The following is a 25,731-nucleotide window of genomic DNA, read 5'->3' on the forward strand; positions in this document are numbered from 1 at the left end:
ACAAGGGACAAGATGTTGAAATGCGCATTATGCGCAAGGTGAAAAATTAAAAGTGAAAGGTCAAAGGAAAAGGTTTGTGTGATGACGCACGTCATCAGAGGAGGGACTGAGAGAGCGTAACATATATAATCTATTCTAACATGAAATGTTTATGAATTAATGTGTGATAATGCCGCATAGAAACTGTAATAGTAAAATTTTGCTTAAACGCGCACTTGAAATGTGACCACGGGGAGTGGCCACCAATGTATACGGGGACCAATAATGATGACTAAAAAGTTTATGTATTATTATATTGAATAAGTTTATACTAATTATTAATCATTGAGTTATTGAATTTGTGCTGAAATCCTTGTAGGCCTTAAGTTAGCATGAGCCGAAGCTTAGCTGCTTGGCTCTCATATTAAATGTATTTTTCCTATCTTGCAGTGTGCTGACTCGCAAAAGGACATGACCTCTTGTTTGCTTCAAAACTAGAAGCCGAATGTAACCATGCTAGATCCGTTCTCACACATTCTTCATTGCTTGTAGGGTGATATTAAAACAAAATGAAACAGTGTAGATTAATGTAATGTACGAGGTCATTCAAACCGGTGAAGACAATGGAGTTACTGACCAAAAGATGTGAAAAGAATTACAGAAAGATTAAATCTTACCGGACGTGCCACCTCTGAAGGCATCGAACAGGAGAACCAATGAGAGACTTGTAAAATAATATGGGGTGACATAATGTGTTTTCTGATAGGTTAAAGATAGTGGGGTATAACAAATGTCCAATAGAATTCTGGGGGAATGTACAACGAAAAAGGGATAAAAACCCATGACACGGGGAGCCATTTAGGTGGATTAGGGAATGCTATTGATTTTATCCAGAAACTTTGTCACTCCGTTTGGTGACTTATTGGTTTGCTTAAAACCATCCTCGTCCTAAGATTGCCCATTTTACACTTTACTTCCCTATGAGGGAAGTGCCCATTTTACCCCAGAGCTGAGTTCTGACTGATGGTGATTTGACTGATGTCCTGAAGACGAAGACTGAGCCTGTGCGCTGAACTAAACTTTGGAGGGTAACTATGACAATACAATTGTGATTTGTCTGTTTGCTTTTCCTTTCTAGGTACCAACTGCTTACTTTTGACAGGGACCATAGTTAGATGTTTTCCAAATTGGTGTTCTAAATCGTTTTGCATGAAGCCCAACATGCCAATGCTAATGAGTGGTTAGGACAGGTGTTCACTAAACTGACACAAATAGGCAAACGACTGAAACTATGCTTTGTTGAACTGACGCGTTATTGACACTCTGCTAAATTGATCTATGTTCACACCGTGTTATGTTCTGATGTTTGTGATTTTCGCCTTAATGAAATCCTACCAAAATTGCCATATCGTGACTATGCTATTATGTTTCTTGGTTTTGAGACTGACGCATTTGCTTATAGAATTGTAAACAATAGGGAATACAAATTCATAAAATTCTACTAAACTGGTGTGGTTATTCATGACTGTAAGGTCATGGGAGCGTTTTGAATTGATTAATGACTTTGACTAAAGTGAAATGTATTGTTATAATAAGTATTGATGACATTACTGATGTATTGATTGACATATTGATTAGCTATCTCGTCCTAAGGTGTCTCTCAACTGGGTCAAAAGATTCATTGACCTAAAACGAGTCCTGATGTGTAATAAATTATCATAAAGGGACGCGTTAGCAAACCTATTGCTCATGTTTCCTTACCTGTGATGAATTTGTATGAAACTTCTTGTGTTTGCGTATTATCTCACCACATAGTAATATTTTAAGACTTCAATATGTTTCTATATAAATACAAATTAATATATACACATGATTTGTTCTACTATGCTACCCTTCCTTTTATTTTTTTTCATTGATAGTTTTCTTTTTTCATCATTGCAATTGCACTATCCACAATCCCTCAATCAGCACAAAAATACCTCAGAGGTCAATGATTGGATTACATTCTCTTCTTGATTCTCTTTTTGATCGAAGGTACTTTACTGTTTTTTTTCACGGCAACTAGCCAACAAAACAATATATTTTGTAGAACACAAAAAGAAAAACATTTTTAAACCTAATATTCCTGGGTAACAATGGAAAAAGAACCAGATTCTGAGCATGGTGTATGTAATGAAGGCATTGCCTAAGTCCTTTCTCTTTCTTGTTGAGAAAAACATGTAACGCAGATAAAACTCCGATCATGAAGAGAAATATAATCCAATCAGTGACCTCTGAGATATTATTGTCTTTGGACTTCAGTGCATCCCATTGTGGGTTAGTGCATTTTGAAGCCTCAGACTTACTAGGTGGAAGCCCTTCACAAAGTTAGGGCAAAATAAAGAAATGCTCCTGGTGGGAGAAGACACCTCTTTGCCCTCAAACAATGCAATCTCCAACCCCCTGGTGAGTGTCTGGGGCCTGGCATGGGCAAGGCAGGATTTCACATTCAAGAGAGACTTTGCTTCGAAGTAGGCCTACTTCAAAGGAGAAATTGGGTATAAGAAGGGCACCTAAAACCACAGACTTTAGAACACTTCTGGAAACCAAGAGGAACCTCTGCCTGGAGAAGAGCTGAAGAGCTGAGGAAGAAGAGCTGCCCTGCCTGTGACTGTGCTTTGTGGAACTATCCTGCAGTTGCTGCTTCTGCCAGAGTAAGAGGGCAAAGACTGGACTTAGTGTGCCTTCCATCTTGTGAAGATCTCCAAGGGCTTGATTTAGAGCTTGCCTCCTGTTGTTTGAAGTCTCAGGGACAGGAAAGACTTCTCTCTGCCAGCACCTGGAGTCTCTGGAGAGACTCCTAGTCTGCCCTGTGGTGCCCATCCAGTTCCTGGGACCCTGAAAGGAGAAGCTGGCAGCCTAAGAGGAAGAAATCCACGCACGGGGAAAAGATTGCCCTGACTCCGATATGCGGCTGGGAAATCACGCGCTGCCGGCTTCGCGGCTGAAAATCGATGCTCGCTTGTAACGTGACTGAAGAATCAATGCATGGAGCTGGAGAAATGACGCACAGCATCACTGACAGAGGCTGGTGAAATCACAACCCGCGCTGCGTGGTTTTCAGATCATCGTGCGGCTGGATTTCCGACGCAAGCACCACTGGGCATGTAAAAACATCGCAAGGCCTGCCCGTACCCGAGAGTGCAGATTGACGCATAGCTCTCCTGCGGAGAGAAGAAACAACACGCCTGACCTGACAAAAGGAGAAACGATGCAAGGTCTCGCTTGTGAGTGAAATCGACGCATCACAAGCCCTTTTTGATGCACACTCACCCACGCGGGGTTATTTATGACGCACCCAAGGTAAATTTTCACACTAACAGTGTAAGTGTGTGTTTAAAACTACATGAAGACTCTTTTTGCTTTTTAATTGATAACTTGACTTGTGTATTGTGGATTTTTGTCGTTTTGGTCTTGTTTTGTTTAGATAAATATTCTCTATTTTTCTAAACCTGTGTTGTGTCATTTTGTAGCGGTTTCCTTAAGTTACTGTGGGTGTTGGTACAAATACTTTACACCTAGCACTCTGAAGTTAAGCCTACTGCTTGTGCCAAGCTACGAAGAGGGTAAGCAGGGGTTAGCTGAAGGTGATTCTTTTTTACCCTGACTAGAGTGAGGGTCCTTGCTTGGACAGGGAGTAACCTGACTTCCAACCAAAGACCCCATTTCTAACAGCAATATTTGCCTTTTATGATCTCAAAATGGCCTTGAAGCATGTACCATCCCTATTTTGCAAGGCAGTAACCTGTTACCGACTTGCAAAATAGGGATTGAGACTCGCTATTAGGAAAGGGTGTGCCCAGGGCGTCCCTTGCTAATTGTGACTCGCAGGCTCATGTATGATTGTTTTGCAACCGTGAATGTAGTCGCAAAACAATCTCAGGTACCACCAATTTCAAACTGGTAGTAATTTACTCACAAACGGGAAGGGGTCCCTAAGGGACCCCTTCCACTTTGTGAATAGGGGCGCCAACATTTTTTCAGAGCAGGCAGTGGCCCCACTGGCCACTGCCTACTCTAAAAAAGTGAAAGTGAAATGTTTCATTTATATTTTTTAAATGCATCCCTTTTTCCTTTGTGGAAAACGGGCTGCATTAATGAAAAAACTGCTTTATTTAAAAAGCAGTCAGAGACAACATTGTAATGAATTGTAATGAGGCATGTCCCCAGCAGCCTATTTGCAAATCACAAACAGTGTGCTTGACACTATTGTACATTTTGTTTTGGGACTCGCAATTTGTGACTTGCAAATAATCACAAATTGCAAGTGGCAAATCAAAATGGTCGTACATTAGTGCATCAGTAAGAAAACATGCATATTTTTGCCACACTGACAGACATTAACACTTCTACATCTTTGAAGCAGGGTCATTATAAGTTAAATAAGAGCTAAAGGATCATGGCATAATGACTATAGTACTACATTTCACAAAATGCGTTGTTTAAACTTCTTTGGTGCAGAAATACGAATGTGTTTTGAGAGTAGCTGGGTTTGGCTACCAAGGGTGAGGAGCCACTGCAAATGCCTCACACTATAATGCTAGAATTCTTAAAATGTAACTAACTTTAATCTACTAGCCACTTCTGCCCTTTGCAGCAAACACGGTGGAAAGAGCAGTGACAGCTCAGTGGCAGAAACCTGAAGACACTGCTTTACTCCACCCCTTTTAGGCTGATTTGTAGCTCACTGTAAGAACTGTGGCTATAGTGACCTCACTCATACGATCGATCTATGTTACATAGCAAATGAGAATCACTGCAGTGCCCTAATGTTATTATATTAATTTGTGATATTTGATGTCCTTGAAGAGACTCCTTGATCTCCATAATCTGGTGCTGGAGTGAACTGTTTCCTCCCTTGCAGAGAAACTTCAAATGATCCAGCTGGGTCTGTTCTCCTCAATGTTCAAACCAATGGCATGGAGACGTCAATCTGGATTTCTCCTTCTGCTTACCTCACCTCTCCGGTTTATCTGCTGCATGGATTTCTCCCGATCTCATCTTTTATTTAATCCTTACCTCACCCCTCTAATTTATCTGCTGCATGGAAAAAGTTTTCCTTTGTGTGAAATCAGATGGAGTACAAATTATTTTGAATAAGAGTGAGGTGGATGTTTGTCCCTAGTTCCTCCCCTCCGCACTGGATGAAGTATGCGGGTGGATGAATGCATAGATGGTGTCAGAGGACACTCCTTTCAGAGAGGCGCATGCGCACACATCGATTTGCTTTGTATAAGTTTCAAAGAGATCTAGGGAGCATGAAATCTTCTTTGAGAGCATGTGATGTATAACAGACCAAACAGCTGCATTTTCGACAATGCTGTTAAAATCATAAAAGTGACAGAGTAACTGTGACTCCAGTGAGCTCTGCAGATAAACTACATTGCAGCCTTTCTACGGCTGGAATCAGCAGGGATACCCCATCCACTGGAGAAGGAACTCAATGGAGAATGCTGTTAAATACAGGCGTTTTGTTTGTTTACAATATACCCACAGGCGCAGGACTCATAAATTATGAGCCATAATGAAGTACTTGGAAAGACCCTTAAAGACTAATGCCTTGTCGCAGTGTTTGCTTTCCCTGGGGACCAAATGTTCTCTTTGAAATGTATTGAGGATTTTGATTGATGCGATTCTTGAAAACACTCAACAATTGCTCTGCAGAGCATTTTCTACATTTCGTTCGTCATATTTGTAAGTATTAAATACAAAATCTACTAGTGATGCATGAAGTAGAAGATATTCCAGAAATGTTCACCTGGGTAAGCTTGTACATGATTAAAATATTGCTAAGATTTCTTTTAACTTACTTGGTTGATACTTCACAGTATATTCGGTCAGTATGCGTTAGGCTTGACAGGTGGACCCCATTCCAGTGTCAGCGAGTCAAGCGTTGCGTCAGTAATCTTCAAGTATGATGGCTCACTTGGAACTTGATAAAAGAAAGAATTGACATGATACATCTGTTTCTACACTTTGACGTATTCACACACTACTAAATCATCTGCAATTGCTCTGACGAGCATGACTTTAAATGTTCAGCAACACAAGGAAAGAGGCAGAGAGTGAAGGAAAGAGAGAGACTCAAAAGAGGGAGAGAAAGAGATTGAGCGAGAGAGTGACAGAGTGGTACAGAGAAAAAAGCATCTGTATCCATCGTCGACGTGTAACTGGTAAAGGCTCAACCTCACTGGAAAATATGTTTTGTTCATTCTCATTACTCTCTCTCTCTCACTCTCTCTTTCTCTCTACTCCCCCTCTCTCTATCTTTCTCTCACAGTGTCTCTCTCTTTGCTGCCCACTTTTCAGGATGGAGTATTGTTTTTATGTTTAGAATTAGCCTAACAAAACCTACAAATTTTACAATATCCAAATGGGTAAAGACATCTGAGATATTCCCTATATATCAACAGCAAACATGCGTCCCTGCACGCCCTGCCAGAATTTCAACACAATCATATAAAATAATTTACACTGTAGTGCCATCTCTAATCTGGGTGCAATTATGTGTGAGATATCTTTCTACTGCACCACCTTTCTTCAGAGAGTCCTTATCTTTCCAGATGTATTTTCCCTTATCTACCCAGTTTGGGCTAACATTTACCATCTGGGTGGGTCTTGCCATTGGTGCTCTGCATGAACCCATATGCACAAAATAACCCACTCCATCCTAGCAGAAAATAGCATCTGCTTCATGAGATTAGGGGCAGCCCTGCTCATCTTTCTCACATAAACTTAACTCTCGTGAAATTGGGTTGAGGCTGAAAATGGCGGTATTCTGTTATTGATTTTAAACTTTGACCATGATTATCTCAAACCTATTGAAGCAGATTTTTAAACAATTCATAGTGGATGATAGAAGATCCCAGTAAAAGGATAGTAATGAGATACGGTCAGTTCTAAGATACGTTGCTAAAGTGGAGGACAGTGGTTGCAACATTCCCACAGTGGTTGCAATGGTCTCTTAATGGCAACAGCAAATTGTTCCACCTGAGTGCAAATTTCGCCTCAAAAATCCCCTCAATATAGTTCCATTCAAACTAGTGCCACAAAAGTGCAGAGCTTTTTGAGGCACTACAAATATTCAGGGAAGAATTTTGAAATAAGTATTCTCTTATCACTGCAGATTGTGTGAGTTGAATTTTTGATCTTGACAAAGAGCCTGTTGCTAACAAGGTTGTCTCTGCAAAATGGCTTAAAAATGTTCAGCTCTCTATCTCATTTGTGAAGTTATCTTCGAAACAGCCATGCTCGCGACTGCCTCTCTGAGCTGGGGGCACACGTGGTCTAACAATAAGGAAGCCCAGAACCTCCTCTGATGGGTCACTCCCTTCTGGTAATATGGGTAGGTCGGTGGCATGGCAGATCAATTGGATCACTTTCTTGATTCAGTTACTAATGATGTGAAGACTTTTCTTTCACCTTCTGCCTGGGTAGGGTGTTCTGTGCTGCCCTTCCGTAAATTACAAACAAAGATAATGTAAGCATACTTTAAATTTTAATTAAAAATTGAATTTAAAATTGGATACCTCCTTCAGGAGTCTGAAAAAACTCATCACGGCTTGCAGGTCCCTCTCCTTTGCCATTTACTACTCTAACATTGAGTGCATAGTCGCTAAATGGGTCCAGTCCGGGCAGCATTCCGTGCGTTCTGTTCCCTTTAAAAGTCAAGGATGTGTTCTCCACATGCCGTCTACTTCGTTTTGATAAATTATGAACTTTCCAGTAAGAGAGCTGTAATTCAGAATAGAAAATTAGTAATGAGTTCACATGTCTAAAGTGTTTGACAGAATACATTACATAATTATTTTATACCTACCTTGCATTCTTTCTTACCTCCATGACACTTGAAACAGTGGCACGGAAAGGACCATTCACAATAAATTGTGAGTAAAAACAAATAGATTAAGCCATTGCAATGTTTTGTTAAAAAGTAGGTCTACATGCACACGTACATGAATGCAAATGTAACAAGCTGCTTCTTGAGCATTTGAGGAGAGATATGAGGTGCCACCAGTGTTTAATTTGTGCTTGTTGTTTCTGGTGCAGAGCACCGGCACTTATTTTTTAGGGCCGGCACTTATTTTTCTGCCTCAAGCATTTACTGCAAGCAAAAGACACATATGGGAAAGACGAGGAAGAGACAAACAGAAAAGCCTCACAATGGGAGAAAGCAGAAAGCTGCAAGAGTGAGCTGAAGGGGGAGGGAGTGGCTGTACACAGATTGAAGAGGCCCGAGATGAGTTCAGGATTATGCTGCCTTAGTATTCTGTGTTTGCACATTTAATTGCAGCAGCCTTGTCTTTAAGAGGAGGATGTTAGACTTGGCATCCTTGGTGTGGTCTCCCCTAACTTTTTGCCTCTGTTTCCCAGGTTGTTGATGTGTGCTGGACTCTTTTTTTGTTGTTTTTGTTACTCTGGGCACTTTGCCACTGCTATCCTGTGCTAAAGTGCAAGTGCTCCTATGTAAAATGTATGTGTAATTGGCTTTCCATGATATTCATATTTGATTTACTAGTAGGTCCCTATTACAGTGCACTAGAGTTGCCCAGGGCCTGTAAATCAAATGCTACTAGTGGGCCTGCAGCACTGGTTGTGCCACCCACACTAGTAGCCCTGCAAACTTGGCTCAGACCTGTCACTGCAGTGTCTGGGATTGCAGTTTTAAACTGCCAATTTGACTTGGCAAGTGTACCCACTTGCCAGGCCTAAACCTTTCCTTACTATACATTTAACGCACCCCTAAGATAGGCTCTAGGTAGCCCCATGGGCAGGGTGCAGTGTATGTTAAAGGAGGGACATGTACTGATGTGCTTCACATGTCCTGATAGTGAAATACTGCCAAATTCGGTTTTCACTGTTACAAGGCCCATCCTGTCAGGTGTTAGCCACGGCGCCTACATTGCCGATCGGGATACATAGTCCTTTTGGACTACATATCCCATGACGCCTAGAGGGGAAGAGGTCGCTTAAAAAGCAAGCACATACAGGAAGTAATGTGCGTTATTCGTTTCCTAGAAACCAGTCGGATGGACAGCGAGGGCTCTTGCTGTCGGCGTTTCCGAGGTTGAGTTGTTTGCTTAGGAGGTTTAATTCCTCCTCCGGTTTTCCGTGGAGCCGGGGACCTTCCCAATTATCAGGGGGAGTGTCGAGTTTATTTTCCCAGGGGAACCTGCCACGAAGGAGAGGTGGTAAGCGGTGAGACGATTTGGTGCCGGAATCCCTCGCCTTTCTTTTTTCAGTTCGACAAGGACTCTGGTAACTTCTGAAGCACGGCGGTCTTTTGTTTGAGTTACCAATAAAGCTCGATTATCCTTGGGGCCAGAGAACATTATATGTTTGGCTACGACAAGGGGTTAATGTTTATTTTTGCGGGAATTGAACTGCCGGGACGATTTTTCTTTTCAATACGTAATGAAATAACACCGGGTTATTCCTACAAATTGCGTGACTATGACATGGGGCTTAGTGGATTAACTGAGTCATAGAAAGGACTACGAGATATGTTCTTATCATCGTTAATTTTATTCCCTTTCTCTTCGTTTTTGTCTCCTCATTATTTCGTGACTATCTTGTATAAATGTGGGTGTTGAGCAACCCATTAGCGATCATCGGTATTTACTTGTTGGCTTGGGGCGTCCATCTATGATTCAGATGGAGCACAGATAGGTGTTGGACTAGTTCTGCCCTCATGAGTTAGGGGCAGGTACGGTCGTTGGTACTTTAGCGAGACATTGCGAGAGTAGACAGGCAATGTGATATTAACACTGTGTATTCCTCTCTTTACAGATATCCCGTCCCTGCTGTTCCTTCCCCTTCCTTCCCTCACCCGATTACTCCAATGCACCGTGGTTTATATAGGTGACTTGGTGGAGTCAGGAGGCGGACCCTTATTTGCATCGCGCCGAGTCTGAGGAGCATCTACAACGTGACACATCCCTCTCATACGTTAACATGGGGGCTGCCTTTATATATTCTTAAAGCGCATATTCCCTTTGGGAGCAGATCGACATCTGGAGTTTGGGGTCTTTGAAATCACACTTTGAAAATACATCTTTTACTGAAGTTGGTTTTTAGATTGTGTGCTGAAAATGCCACTTTTAGAAAGTAGGCATTTTCTTGCTTAAACTATTCTGTGATTCTGCTTGTTTGTGGATTCCCTGTCTGGGTCAGTTTGACAGTTGGGCTGTTTGCACCTCTCTCTAAACAGTGACACAAAGGGAGCTGGGGTGTATCCTGAGGAGTCATCGGGTGCTAGGAGGGAGGGGAGGAGTGGTCACTCACACCTGAAAGGGCTGTGCCTGCCCTCACACAATGCAGTCTCCAACCCCCTGTTGTGTGTCTTGGGCCTGGCCTGGATAAGGTAGGATCTTGAAAACAACAGAGACTTTTCTTTGAAGTAGGTCAACTTCAAAGGCAGAAAGGAGTATAAGAAGAGGACCTGAATTACTTCAAGGATTCAGGACGAACCTCTGCCTGGAGAAGAGCTGAAGAGCTGAGAAGAAGTGCTGCCCTGGCCTGTGAATGTGCTGTGTTGGGCTGTCCTGGAGTTGCTGCTTCTGCCTGTGCAAGGAGACAGAGACTGGACTTTGTTGCATTCCTGCTTGAGAAGTAACTCCAAGGGCTTGGAGTATAGCTTGCCTCCTGTTTTGAAGCCTCAGGGACAGAAAAGGCTTTACCAACCAGACCTGAGTCTACTTGCTGTGGACTTTAGCTTGCCAGAGGGTGCCATTCCAGTTCCTGGACCCCTGAAAGTGAATTCCTGGAGAAAAACCAGTCTAGCGATGTCGGACCACACTGTGTGACTTTGCAAAGGATGTCGCTGCCTGGAACCGTGACGCTGCTTGCCCCGAGGCCTTGGACCTTGCTGAGTGTGACGAATCCGATGACCCTGTGAGCTGATGCCGCTACCCTGGAACCGCGACGCCGCCTGCCCCGAGGCCGTGGACCTCGTAGAAGTCCGACGACCTTGTAGGCCCTGCGTCACTGCAGCCGATGATCCGGCGCGACCTCGCTGACACCGGAGTGTCATAAGTCCAACGTCCGTGACAACCTGAAGCCATCGCAGTGCCTGCGGCCCTGTGACATCATTGTGACCTGGTGAGGTCACCCCGCAGAATTGTGACTCCGACGGACGTTGCATCTGCCGGAATGAAGGGACCGACTTCGCATCTGACACAGCTTCACCTCCACTGCCCTGTAGTGAGGACCCGACCCGATGCGCAATGCCGCAGTCCTTCTGCCCCGTGGCACCGGAACCAACGCTGCATCCGACCTAGTGACGCCACTCTCCCTGACTCCGTGCACCAGCCTGTTTTCTACTTGTTCTTAATTAAGATACTGTACCTGGGGGTCGAAAGACTCAATAAACGGCGCCATTGGCGTCGCATTGTAGGAAACAACTCCGTCACAATGTCACAAAATACCATCTTGCAGTCTTTGTTCCTCAAGGCATTGTTTTCATACTTTTACATGCTACATTTACATTTTTAACTGTATATTGTGGATTTTTATTGTATTTGGTCTTGTTTTGTTAGATAAATATTATCTATTTTTCTAAACCTGTGTTGTGTCATTTTGTAGTGTTTTCACTAAATTACTGTGTGTGTTGGTACAAATACTTTACACATTGCTTCTGAAGCTAAGCCTGCCTGCTCATGCCAAGCTATCAGTGGGGTGAGGGGGGGTTAACAGAGGGTGATTCTCCATTACCCTGACTAGAGTGAGGGTCATTGCTTGGACAGGGGGTAACGTGACTGCCAACCAAAGACCCCATTTCTAACAGAGGGCTTTGGGCACCGGCATGTTTTTATTTACAAATTAAGCACCGGATGCCACATACGAATGATGGTACCTTCCTCCCCTTCCAATATGGCCGCAGTAACTTGAGGTGTGACAGCTGATAATGTAGGTAAAAGGTGACTACATGAACTTCCTTTCATCAACATTCTTTACCTTATTTTATATGCAATTTATATATTTCTAATGTAAACACTTGTTTGAAGTAATATGGTAATATGATTTTGTTTTTAAACTTAAAAGCAAAAACAGAAGTGAAGCAGGGTTTCTCCATGATGAGAAACACGTTTTTCTTGCTCTACTTACTAAATAAACCAGAGGCTGGTGGTTCTTGGCACCAATACATCCACTACTAGGAGCTTCATTCCACCTCAGGATCAAGGTTTAGATTGATAAAGGGAGCACCATTTAGGTAGGAAACAATAAGCAGTGTTTACTTGTCAATTGCGGCAAGAAACTTAATTGGGTGTGCACATCAGTGCTTAATTTGCTAGTTGTTTCTGGTGCGGAGCACCGGCACTTATTTTTGAGGGCCGGCGCTTAATTTTATCCCTCAAGCGTTTATTGGGAGCAAAAGACATATATGGGGAAGACGGAGGAAGAGAAAAACGAAAACGTGTCACAAAGGAAGAAAGCAGAAAGCTGCAGGAGTGAGCTGAAGGGGCAGGGAGGGGCTGTAAATGGATTGAAGAGGCCCAAGATGCCTTCAGGATTATGCTGTCTCAGTATTCTGTGCTCCCACATTTAATTGCAGCTTCCGCATGTTTAAGAAGACGGCTTTGGGCACCAGCACATTTTTATTTACAAATTAAGCACAGGCGCACATGCACTGTAGAAATACAACTGCAATATTATGTTGTCCATCAAAGTGAAATCCACTGCAGAAATTTTATATATTCATATATGTGTGAGTTCGTGTGTGTGTATGCGCATATATACCGTTCTGTGGGGATGATGTCGGCATAGTCTATTATTACAATCTATTTCTCACAAAAGAGTATCAACAACGTACATTACAGTAGCACCAACTACAGGTGGTGGACAACTTCAATACTGACAAATGTGAAAAAAATACAAGCTTTCACAATGAAGGCCAGGGGTTGATTTGCTATCACTTTTGTTTTATCTACAAAAACTGTAATGATCAAATATATTTTAAAAATGGCATTGTTCCTGGTGCACAACAAACCTGTTGTCTTGAACCAATATTTTTTGCTGCATTTAGAGGTTTTATGTAGCACTGCGTGTCACCTCACAGTTACTTCAGAGTCCTGTACAGAATGCGACCAAGGACGCCCTTGCAAAAGGGTCACCTTGTAGCGTGCACTAAACATTTTAATGGAACAGAGTGAGTATTCATTTCCTGAAGCACTATGAACCCCACAGTATCAGCTGAACACTGGTGAAAGCCAATGATGGTTGATGTGAACTATCAGCACCAATCTGGTGTGGCTGGCAAAACACAGGTGTATAACTTGGAAAGGAAGTACTCTGATGTGCCCCTCATCTCTGGGGAGCACGGGTGTCATTCAATGGGACACAGACCCCTTGTTCCCAGGGAGATGGAACATGTTTACTATGCTGTATTCGAATGCTTTACTTTGACTTTTCAGCGCTTACAAATGCATGTGTGCATAAATAAAACTCTTGCTAAGTGCTTAATTTGAACCGGTGGTTGGAAGTGGAGCTCACCGGCACTCATTTTTAGGGACTGACACTTGTTTTTCCTCTAGAGGCAAAGGAGAGGGACCGGGAGTTTAAGTGGTCCAGTGTACAGTCTCCCAACAATATAATATACAAAAAAGGTACACTGTTCCAAAAGTGCTCAAATAACCTAGGGCACACTGAGGTGTCAGGAGCAAAGACCCTCAAGCATCACAATGGATGGCTGGCATCATCATTGGGAAATGCTCCTCGCCAGGCCGGCGCTGCAACGCCTGACGGGCTCCCCTAAAAGGGAAGCACTCAGCCGTACTGTTCTGATGGAAACTAATCAGACAGGAATGCCTATATTAAGGCACCAGCATACGCTCGGAGAGAATAAGATGTAAGACTAAAATTGGTTATTCATCCCGAAAAAAGTTACATTCCTTTAATTAATATACTCGGATGAAGACCAAGTCTAAAATCAAAAAGGAAAGTAATAAACTGAGTATTGATGCTCAATTACTTTCAAAGAGCAACGAACTATCGGGGTCTGTAATAATCACAGTACCCTCAGAATAAGGTCGACATGTTTCGCGTCGTGTGGTCCTCAAGGATCCAGTGACGCTTCATCAGGACCAAAAAAAAAGGCAATTGTTAAGGTAATTCTTCTCCAATTAAAAAGGAAAAATGTGACGAAAATTAAATATATATACCGGTCACTTACATTTTTAAGTCAAACTGGCTACGTCACTATCGGGTCGCCCATCCCTTAATCAGGATAGGGCTCCTTGAGAGGCACGTTTCAGGGACTTGGAAACACGTAGCATTAGTATTCCAGGTCCGTAGCTATGGACCTACCCTCCGTAAACGGCGTCTCGAGACGCCGTTTACGGAGGGTAGGTCCATAGCTACGGACCTGGAATACTAATGCTACGTGTTTCCAAGTCCCTGAAACGTGCCTCTCAAGGAGCCCTATCCTGATTAAGGGATGGGTGACCTTATAGTGACGTAGCCAGTTTGACGGCGTCTCGAGACGCCGTTTACGGAGGGTAGGTCCATAGCTACGGACCTGGAATACTAATGCTACGTGTTTCCAAGTCCCTGAAACGTGCCTCTCAAGGAGCCCTATCCTGATTAAGGGATGGGCGACCTGATAGTGACGTAGCCAGTTTGACTTAAAAATGTAAGTGACCGGTATATATATTTAATTTTCGTCACATTTTTCCTTTTTAATTGGAGAAGAATTACCTTAACAATTGCCTTTTTTTTTGGTCCTGATGAAGCGTCACTGGATCCTTGAGGACCACACGACGCGAAACATGTCGACCTTATTCTGAGGGTACTGTGATTATTACAGACCCCGATAGTTCGTTGCTCTTTGAAAGTAATTGAGCATCAATACTCAGTTTATTACTTTCCTTTTTGATTTTAGTCTTGGTCTTCATCCGAGTATATTAATTAAAGGAATGTAACTTTTTTCGGGATGAATAACCAATTTTAGTCTTACATCTTATTCTCTCCGAGCGTATGCTGGTGCCTTAATATAGGCATTCCTGTCTGATTAGTTTCCATCAGAACAGTACGGTTGAGTGCTTCCCTTTTAGGGGAGCCCGTCAGGCGTTGCAGCGCCGGCCTGGCGAGGAGCATTTCCCAATGATGATGCCAGCCATCCATTGTGATGCTTGAGGGTCTTTGCTCCTGACACCTCAGTGTGCCCTAGGTTATTTGAGCACTTTTGGAACAGTGTACCTTTTTTGTATATTAACTTGTTTTTCCTCAACAGACTTTGATCGAAAGCAAGAGAGAGAAAAACACAAAAAGGGGGAAAGAAGAAGGAAAGGAAAAATGGAAAAACAGTGACACAGGGCTCTAGCAAGGAGTAAGAGAAGCTGAATGAGGTGATAAAGGGGCAGGACGCGTACGAGCTGGATTAAGGAGGCATCGAGTGGAAGCAAGACTAGGCAGCCTTGGTATTCGACTTCCCCGATATTCGCCTTCTGAGAAATCTTTGGTCACTGGCACTTGCTCTTTCATTATAGATTAAGCCCTGCTCTTCTAGCTCACGGAGGCCGCCTCGCGTGCCTTAATACAGTGACTGCCTACAATGTGATTTTTTACATTTGTACCTGCAGTAAGCCAACTGTGCCCTTTAAAGTAAGAAACCGCTTATCGCTGGATTTTTAAAAAAATGCTGTACAGGTTACCTATGTATCTCAAATGCAGAAACTGTACATTTTGGAACAAAAACTATCTGCCTTCCTGCTTCCCAAATTCTATAAATCTTTATCTGACGCCTTATATTTTCTCTTCTTAGCAGTTTTTAAAATTGTTATTTTTGCAACCAGGATACATTAGTCAGGCATTATAATTCCCCCTCAATGCATCAAACGCGGTTTCAATTTAAATGAATGCTACAATAGGAAAATTCAATCAGATGGCTCGTGAAAATGTGAGCACTCTGCATGTTTAGTCTTTCCGGAAACGCCAGGTGCATTTTGTTTCATTTAACCATCATTTTGTAATACAAAATAGCTGTAATTCAAAATGCTAATGTAAACATAGACAATGGTGACTAACGATGCTTTTCTGGTAGGATGCATTAGCATTCCGTGATGGTTGTAACATGTCTGCCTTTCTGGCCTTTATGGGTGGATAATTATGAGGAAAACATAGTGGAAAACTCTTATTTCTTAAGCAACCAACATCGCCATTCACTCTAAATATGGATTACTAGAGATTGTATGATCTCATAAATAAAACAAAGTCCATTAAATGTAATCTAGAGTAGCAGAACAGAACAGAAGTCCAATCTTTATGAATTGCCATGGAATCGGGGATGTTCCTCACTTACATCAAAATGTAGGTCTTCACGATCATGCAGGCATGTCTGTTTCAGGTCAAATCAAGGCTGTAGTCGGAGCATCAACTTGCAGATAACTTTATCCAAAAGATCCTGCCCTTACTCCACCCCACCCACAGTGTGGTGCAGACACATTCTTTGGTGTTGGCATAGCTAAACTACAGTGATATGGAACAAACATTGCACTTACAATACACACTTGCTGACAAAATGTAACAAATGCAGAATTGTGTACCTAGACTGAGCACAGATCTTCGAAAGGAGTGTTTCACTGCAATGATGCTGCTAGAAAAGCTAATCAAGTCTAAATTCTTTGTATCGTATAGAAAGCATACAGACGAAAAACGGGGATATATATGCAATCATTAGGTTATTCCCCAAGCATTTGAGAGACTAAAACATGGAGGTAAATGCTTAGGAATTGAAGGCCCGCAGGTATATATATTTTTTAACCCAACCCTGAGGACAGAACTTGATGATTTGTGCTTCAACAAAGTCCTAAAACTGAGTTACTCAGGGTACTGTGACTTGACCCCAGAAAAGGATGGTAGTGAGCAAAGAAATATCAAACAGGAGATGATTCTCAATTGAACTTTTGATCCTGCTCCAATCTGACACTTTCACTTACATCTGCACAGCTCTCAGAAACAACTATGACATAATATGCAGTACTGTAGAAAAATCCTGACCAAATAATTTACATTAGAGCAATGCACTAAAGGTGTGCCTTTTTTCTAATTTTGTGGGGAGCCGTTAACAAAGCAGTCAAAGAAAATGTATAGTATATTCAACATGGGTGGATGATTGCGACCAAAAAGGCAGCGGAGAATGGCAGTTAAAGGTGAATATCTACTGTAGGAAAGTGGCTGCCCGTAGCTTGAGCTAAGTGACTCTACCTAGCCCCACCCAAATGTCAGAAGGGCCCCGGTGAGGCAGGGAAATGCTCATTCGCTCTTAAGAATCATGGAGAGTAAAATAACAATTATAGAAAACGTCTTTCACACAGTAGGATTATAAAAACCCAACACGTTTTTCACCAACTTACTGATCAGGGAGTCAAATGCTCTTACTGGTTTTACTAGTTCTGGTTTACAATCATTCATCCTCTGGTGCATCAAACCAGGCAAATGTGATTCCTGTTACAATATTAGCCAGGGTGAACAATGGCACGGGCAGCGTCCTCTGTCCTCACCCATCTTCACATCTGCATTCTTCTTGCTATACGGTTGTCTGTCTTCTCAAGACGACAGATGCCTCATCCACAAGGCAGGAGGATCAGAATGGTCAGAAGACTAATGGAGTAGCTTCAAACCTCCCTGGAGTACGCATTTCCACACTGGCTTAGCTTCTAAACTAGATTAATTAAGTGGGCTGTATCAGAGACCTAAAAGGTATTTATCCTCGTTCAGAAAAGAGCACTTATCTGCAGGATAATTTGCTCTTGGAACGTCAGTGAATAGAATGATGATTCAATAGTGGGCCTGTCAGAGTCATCTCCTGGAGCAGTAACAGTGCTCAATGGAGACCGATGGACTGAGTTTTGAAGAGGGGAATGGCATAAATAGGGCTGTTGAAAACCTTTGATTCCAACTCTGAAAAAATGGTTATAGTGTTCAATCCCAAAACATTGCCATTAAAAGGAAACCCTTGAAACACATTGGAGTCAGAAGCATGGCTTCCAGCTAACTTGACTTATGTCTGTGGGGTCAACATAACGTCTGTGAAAACACTAGCACTAGATTTTCAGGTGAAGACAACGAATTATCACATTGTGAACAGCACATAACGCATCTTACATTAACACTTCATAAGGAAAACACTGTTTCAGGCAATGAGCCTATCTTGTGAGTGAATGTTTTTTTCTGTGACTTACTTTGTATCCATGGAGGTGGCCTCGTATGCTTAACTGTGGAACGGGTTCCCAATGAACTTTCACTAATGTGGCGTTTACAACATCCACATGCACTTTGCTCGGAGCCACCATTGGTACTGAGTGGAAAAAGCAAACGAACTCTCATTATTCTTCAAATTCCTTTGATTCATGTACAAATGCATCAAGCTATGTTAGGAAAACATTTACAAATACAAGGATATAACACTTTGTTTACAAAATCATAAATTTTCTGAATTTAGAAGTACAGAAAGACAATAACAGTTGAGTTCTGTGAATGTTACAACTCAATACATGCATAATTAATACGTCTCACTTCGTCAAGGAAATAGCCATCACTGTACATTTAGATGTACTCCTTAACCTCAAAAATATGCTTATTATAGATGATACTCTCCTCTCACTCAGGTCCTTAGAAGACATCCTGCTTCAATATAGTTAGGTGTTCAGACCTCTGGGATACTCTCATAAAGATGGCTGCAGGTCCCGTTTTCCTAAAAATTAACTGCAGCACTAGTTGCTAACTAGTAAGTTAGCATTTGGAACACAAGGTGTAGAGGGGGTTACCCGAAAGAGTGTTTTTCCAGTTAACAGTGGGTTGCTCCACAGTTATGTACTGATATTTCCTTTTTGTCTTCTAGATTAAAATGATAGTTTTTCTTCACACTACAAAATCTGATCTTCTTATGCAACGTCAAAGTTTCAAATGCGATGTTTGGAAATGAGGAGGTGTTACTGCCTACGAGAGTTAATTCTTTATCACTGCTAGGGGCTACTCAAAGCAGAGGTGCTGAACAATGTTCGGCGCGAGGGTGCTGTCATCAGTGTTACGTGACTGAAGTCATGGGGAGTGTGAAAAATCGAAGCACACGTGTACAAATGAGGAGTATGGTGGGGTTTGTAGGATATCTTGGGTGGTGCATTTTGAAACACATGTTCCCAAATATATGTGTTAAGCATGACCTGGTATGGTACTGACAAGTACAGAGGGCATATTATGCATGAAATGTCCTCTTGAAATAGCCATTACATTTCTATCTGAATAAAGCTTCAATGTTAAACCTATATGACGCACAAACTATAACTTGTGGATATTTAATCTTTGAGTGTATTTATCACACATGTAAAGTGTATTCGTTTGTTTTGATTCTATTCAAATCTTTGTATCCGTTACATTTCAAAATTTAAAAAAATGTGCCTTGTTTGCTCTTTTTAATTGCTGCTAATATATGTTGAAATATCTGTAGAATTCATTTACAAGTATTTCAACTCGTGCATTAGAAGACATTTGACAAACTGTAACTTTCTCCTTTCACACTCTTTATTGAAGCAGAATTGTTACTTGTTGGCAAAATTCACTCAGCAGTAAGAGAAGGGAAAAATAAACACTACTCTTCAGTTTAAAAAGAAAATATTAAGGAAGACATTGCCTGGCGTGTGAACGCATAAAACATGATACAAGATAAAAACAAAACTGAAATGCCTATTTGTTGATCATTGTCCTTTTTAACTTCTCTAAAGTAATTCTGGAGGTACCGTAGTACCTCCAGGACCACTGGTTCGAGCGGCCCAGAATCAAAAGCAAACTATGCTACTTTCTCTGCAGTTAAAATGCCCGAAATCAAAGTAACAGTAATCAGACAGCTGTAGTCTTTTCAGCAAACATTTCACCTGTGGGACCTGCAAGTTGGAGATAGAGCTCTCACATGAATGACAATGAATTACATCCAGTCGAGTCTAACATGGAAAATGTAGATACAGAATTCCGCAGTACACTTGGCTTATTCATTTCCCAGGTGGTGTGTTTTAAAACCAAGGGCAAGTGACGTAACTTCAATGCCATTTGTATATTAGGCCAAGTCATGGGGTAGATATCGGGGATTCTATGTTAACAGGACCATTCAAGAAACAAGGAAAATATTCCTCAACAGCTGTTTAAAGTGCTTCTAGCAACATGCCTTGAACTGATGCTCCTGGAACTAGGTATGCCTCTAATAACATATTTTATTTCAAAGCATTCCACATAGTCTAGGCAATCTCTGGTCTAAACTGGAAGAGTTCTTTCTAGAAAGCTCCTCGGGTGGATACTGCGCAGTGATATACACTGCGAACAGGAAACCATCGCAAATGATCTAAAGAGACAGTTCAGAAGCAGGAGGGCGTAACTTGAAGGATACACAGGTGAAATCCAGCTCAACCTAATGCTCTTTACTGTCCACCTGGAGCAATGAAGGGGCAATCATCAGGCATGCTCTGGTTACCGGCAGTCAGGGCCACAAAGTCACAAATCTGTGTGCAGATCCAAAAAGGATCAAGACAAAATGAGATAAACCAGAATTCAAGTCAAACATCAAGGATGCTAAAGCCCAATGTGTGTTCAAAAAACATTCACCTCCATGTCAATGAGTAATTAGCAGCGTCAGGTAGAATTCCAACTATGTTTTCTATGGGCAACAGAAGAGCAGTAGAAGTGGCAGAAAGGTTGTGATGTGGAAGGAACATTGAGTATTTTAGATGAATTAAAGAGAAGGGACTAAGTTTTGGGTTGATGTGAGAATGAGGTCAAGTAGCAAGGGTCAATAACCTTAATCCCTTTCCAGACTTTAACAGGACAAACAGGGAAGATACCACCGGAATGTGCCTCTCATTCATGTGCTGCCATTACACACATAGATGCTGCAATCAAAGACAACTTTGATCACGCACACACAACACCAAAACTTTCCATAAGGAAAACACTAAAATTCAGGGGGTGGCTCCTCTGTAATAGCAAAGGAGCATCACCCCCCTGCTCAGAGTCAGGCAGTGATAAATAAAATGATAATAAAATTATTTTATTATCATTTTATTTGCTGTTGTCTCTCTGACTGCCATGTAATCTAGGGCGGGCCATAGGGAGGAGGAGTGGTGGGCACTGTAATGTGCGCATTTTGGTTTGGCCGGCTGTCTTAGGCTGGCCAGACCAACATGCGCTCTGATATTTCTCCAACCCATCTATGCTTCATAGTCGAGTGGAGAACTGGCAAAGGTTCCCTCTGCTTGAGCAAGCATCAGACCATCCCCCTCAGGCCAATCCCCGCGTTGCTCTCCTGCTTGATATAGCATGAGAACAGCATTTGGATTGGAAGCCTGTGCTTTTGTGGTGACTGCCGAGAGGAGAGCGAGCGGCCAAAAGCCGGACCGGGAGCAGAAGCGGCAGGTACACCCCCACCACTTTGATTGGCGGCAGCCGCCAATGCTATAATTCAACACTCTGCCAACACTCCCCCCAAAACTGTAGCATGCCACACATCCTCAAATGCACTTCTGTGCATCACCATACGCATGAATCACAATTTAAATTCAATTACACAAATTAAATTAAATAAACAGACACCTTTGATGCATGAAAGTATTCCCTGTACCTTGAACTGGGAAATTGTGTCTTCAATGTACCATACTGGTCCACTGCATCCACACTGATTTTAAGTCACTGCTAAGAAGTACATTTATTCCACAGTGGCTGAACTCGTATTGCATATCTCTCTTACAAGAAATACAACACAGTGATCAGTGAAGCAGAGGCAAAGGAATAAATGAGCTACATGTTCACTGTAATGAATTATGCCAAGCAGAAAGGTAATTCAAAAAGTGGAAGACAGTAGCCCTCTATGACGGTTTGTAAAACTGGAACTTTGGAACTCCCTCCATGTCCGTGATGCTTCTCCAGATTTTAATTTGCAAATGCCAGGATCTCTACGTCTTCAAGGCGGTGCTTAACATGTGCAGAGTCAAGGAAGCGTGGCCCGACACAGTGCTCTAGCAAAGCGCTGGACCACAGAATGTGCCAGCAGTGGGCGCCATGACGTTGGTCGGAACACTGAATGAATCCGTGATATTCTGCGCAACTCAGCGAGGTTGTGGACGTACTCTGCTGCCTCCATGTGCAATCAAATAAAGAGCAGAAACTTCCACAGGTTGCTAACACATTTGTAATTGTTTTTCGTTCTGTATAAAGATGTTTTCAACTAGTATGGTTCGGTTATAAAAAGCTTATCTATAAAGAGACCATTCGTAGTTTTAAGTTGTGAATTTCGGCAAACAAAACCTGGCCAGAGCACTTGCGACTCATAAACAGTGAGGAACCTGACAGACGGGAAACATTTCAACATTATCAAATCAGAAACGCCTTCTACATCTAAGAGGTTTTGCATCAAACATTCAACGTTAACACTTGCCTGTTTTACCTGTGTCCGACAGTAAAGTAGAAGGGATCCCAAGACCTCTATAGGGCCCACTTAACTGTTACTTCTGGACACCAAGCTCATGAGCAACGGAAGTGGGCTTTATGTGTGAGCGTTTCATAACCTGCGAATTCTAGTGATCGGGAATCTAATTAACGCTTTAAAGCCAACTGGGTGGAATGTTGTGGGAGGGTCATCACGCTCCCGAACTGCCCTCTACTACAAACATGTCAGTTTGGCTTGACATCTTCAACGGCTCCAAAGAACCATAAAGAGTCACATTCACCACTGTGAAAAAAACACATTTTGTACATGTGCAACTTTACAAAAATAATGGGTGCATTTCGAAAAGTGTTGTGTGCATGATAATTGAAGTGGCTCCATGCATTCACCACCTGTACAAGATTTTAATTTGAAACAGCCAGGTAAAAGGACATTAAAGCCAGGTGATGAACGTCTTCTGTGTCTGCATTACCTATCCAAGTCCGTCATGGATGGCATGATCGCTTGGGTAATGTTCCATTTACTTACCAGTAATTTTCATCAAAACCAGTCTAGTTTTCCTCATTCCGGTCCTTCCATCTGTCTTAAGGACTGAGATGAGGATGCTGACAAACTGATGATGAACTATAGTCCCATCCCATAATTAGGCTTAGCGTAACATTGAACATGGACTGACACAGGCCATTTAGTATCACCTAAGATAGTGTGTTTCTATGACCTTGAGAGTGGAAGGGTGTGATCCTGCTTCACTAGCGTTCTCCCTACTTCTCTCCCACAAGGCTCAAATTAATCACTAAGCAGCTGCTGGACATCCAGCATTGCCCAGCATTCTGTCCATCATCTTTTTGTATTGCTATTGTTGCCCTTAGTAGGAAGGGTATGGCTGGACATGGGTCAGGTGCTCACTGTGCCACTGGATTCAAGCAAGCCTGGCTGATGAGGGGTGATACCCTGAAACCAGTCCCAGGATGCTTCTTTCGGGTCCAGGGAGGACCTGGCCTGACAGTTCGGGCTGGACTGTTCCCATGGGAGCAGAGTCGAGACTGATTTGCATTTGGCTGGGTCCAAACTGTGATGGATTGGTGAGGAAAAAAACGATGGATTTAACTCAGGTCTGTGACTGAGGGTGTTTGACAATGTTTAGCATCAGTACATCATCTTTTTGTGTTGCTATAATTGCCCTAAGTGGGAAGGGTATGCCCAAATGTAGGTCCCATGCTCACTGTGCAACTGGATTCCAGCTAGCTTGGCTGATAAAGGCTGACACCCCAAAACTGGTCCCAGGATGCTTGTTTCTTGTCCAGGAAGGACCTGGCCTGGCAGTTCGGGCTGGACTGTTCCCATGAGGAGCAGGGTCAAGACTGATTTGCACATGACTGGGTCCAAAATGAGGAGGCAAGGTGAGCAAAAAAATGATTAATTTAACCGATATCTGTGACTGGGTATGAGTGTATGATAATGTTCAGCAATCTGCCCATCATCTTTTTGTGTTGCTTATAATTGCCCTAAGTGGGAAGGGTATGCCCAGATGTGGGTCCCGTGCTCACTGTGCCACTGGATTCAATCTAGCCTGGCTGATGAGGGGTGATACCCCGAAACTGGTCCCAGAATACTTGTTTCCTGTCCAGGGTGGACCTGACCTAGCAATTCAGCCTAGACTGTTCACAGGAGGAGCAGGGTCAAGACTTATTTGCAAATGGCTGAGTCGAAACTGGGGCGGCATGGTGAGCAAAAAAAGAAATGAAGTTAACACAGATCTGTGGCAGGGTTGAGTGTTTGACATTGTTCAGCATTCTGTCGGTCATCTTCTTGTGTTGCTATAGTAGCCCTGTTGGAATTTGCCCTTTTGCAGGATCATCCCCAATCTTTTTGCCTCCTGCCTACTATTTGTTCTGACCTGTTTCTGTTGGCATTTGAACTCTGAGCACTTTGACACTGCTAACCAGTGCTAAAGTGCATATTCTCTCTGTGTAAATTGTGTGGTTTAATAGTTTATCCATAATTGGCATATTTGATTTACTAGTAAGTCCCAGTAAAGTGCACTAGAGCTGTCCAGGGCCTGTGAATCAAATGCTACTAGTGGGCCTACAGCACTGGTTGTGCCACCCACATAAGTAGCTCTGTAATCATATCTCAGACCTGCCATTGCAGTGTCTGTGTGTGCAGTTTCTAACTGCAAATTCGACTTGGCAAGTGTACCCACTTGTCAGGCCTAAACCCTCCCTTTTCTTACACATAAGACACCCCTAAGGCAGGCCCTAGGTAGCCCCAATGGCAGGGTGCAGTGTATGGTTAAGGTAGGACATATAGTAATGTGTTTTATATGTCCTGACAGTGAAATACTGCTAAATGTGTTTTTCACTGTTGCAAAACCTGTCTCTCTCATAGGTTAACATGGGGGCTACCTTTAAATCTGATTAAAGTGTAGATTCCCTTTGGGAGCGGATAGACATGTGGAGTCTGGGAATTCTGAGCTCACAATTTAAAAATACATCTTTTAGTAAAGTTGATTTTAAGATTGTGTGTTTGAAAATGCCACTTTTAGAAAGTGAGCATTTTCTTGCTTAAACCATTTCTGTGACTCTGCCTGTTTTTGGATTCCCCGTCTGGGTCAGTTTGACAGTTGGGCTGGTTACACCTCTCACTAGACAGTTACACAAAGGGAGCTGGGGTGTAGTCTGCATTTCCTGATGAGCCATCTGTGCTAGGAGAGAGGGGAGGAGTGGTCACTCACACCTAAAAGGGCTGTGCCTTCTTTCACACAATGCAGTCTCCAACCCCCTGGTGTGTGTCTGGGGCCTGGCCTGGGCAAGGCAGGATTTCACAAACAAGAGAGACTTTGCTTCGAAGTAAGCCTACTTCGAAGGGCAAAATGGGTACAAAAAGGGCACCCAAAACCACAGACTTTAGAACACTTCTGGAAACCAAGAGGAACCTTTGCCTGGAGAGCTGAAGAGCTGAGGAAGAAGAGCTGCCCTTCCTGTGACTGTGCTTTGTGGAGCTTTCCTGCAGTTGTTGCTTCTGCCTGTGCTAGAGGACAAAGGCTGGACTTTGTGTTGCCTTCCTTCTTGTGAAGAACTCCCAAGGGCTTGATTTAGAGCTTGCCTCCTGTTGTTTGAAGTCTCAGGGACAGCAAAGACTTCTCTCTGCCAGCACCTGGACCCTCTGCTGAGACTCCTACTCTGTCAAGTGGTGCCCATCCAGTTCCTGGGACCCTGAAAGGGGAAACTGGAGGCCCAAGAGTGAAAAATCCACGGTCCGACCGCTGTGCGGGAAAAAGATCGACACGA

General features: G+C 42.7%; 1 pseudogene; it reads right to left on the minus strand.

The window, feature by feature from the left end:
- The window catches only part of LOC138287170 (neuronal cell adhesion molecule-like), a 246,893-nt pseudogene that overhangs the window by 98,880 nt on the left and 122,282 nt on the right, over positions 1–25,731 (minus strand).

The sequence above is a fragment of the Pleurodeles waltl genome, chromosome 4_1 (genome assembly GCF_031143425.1).
Source record: "Pleurodeles waltl isolate 20211129_DDA chromosome 4_1, aPleWal1.hap1.20221129, whole genome shotgun sequence".
Classification (NCBI taxonomy): Eukaryota; Metazoa; Chordata; class Amphibia; order Caudata; family Salamandridae; genus Pleurodeles; species Pleurodeles waltl.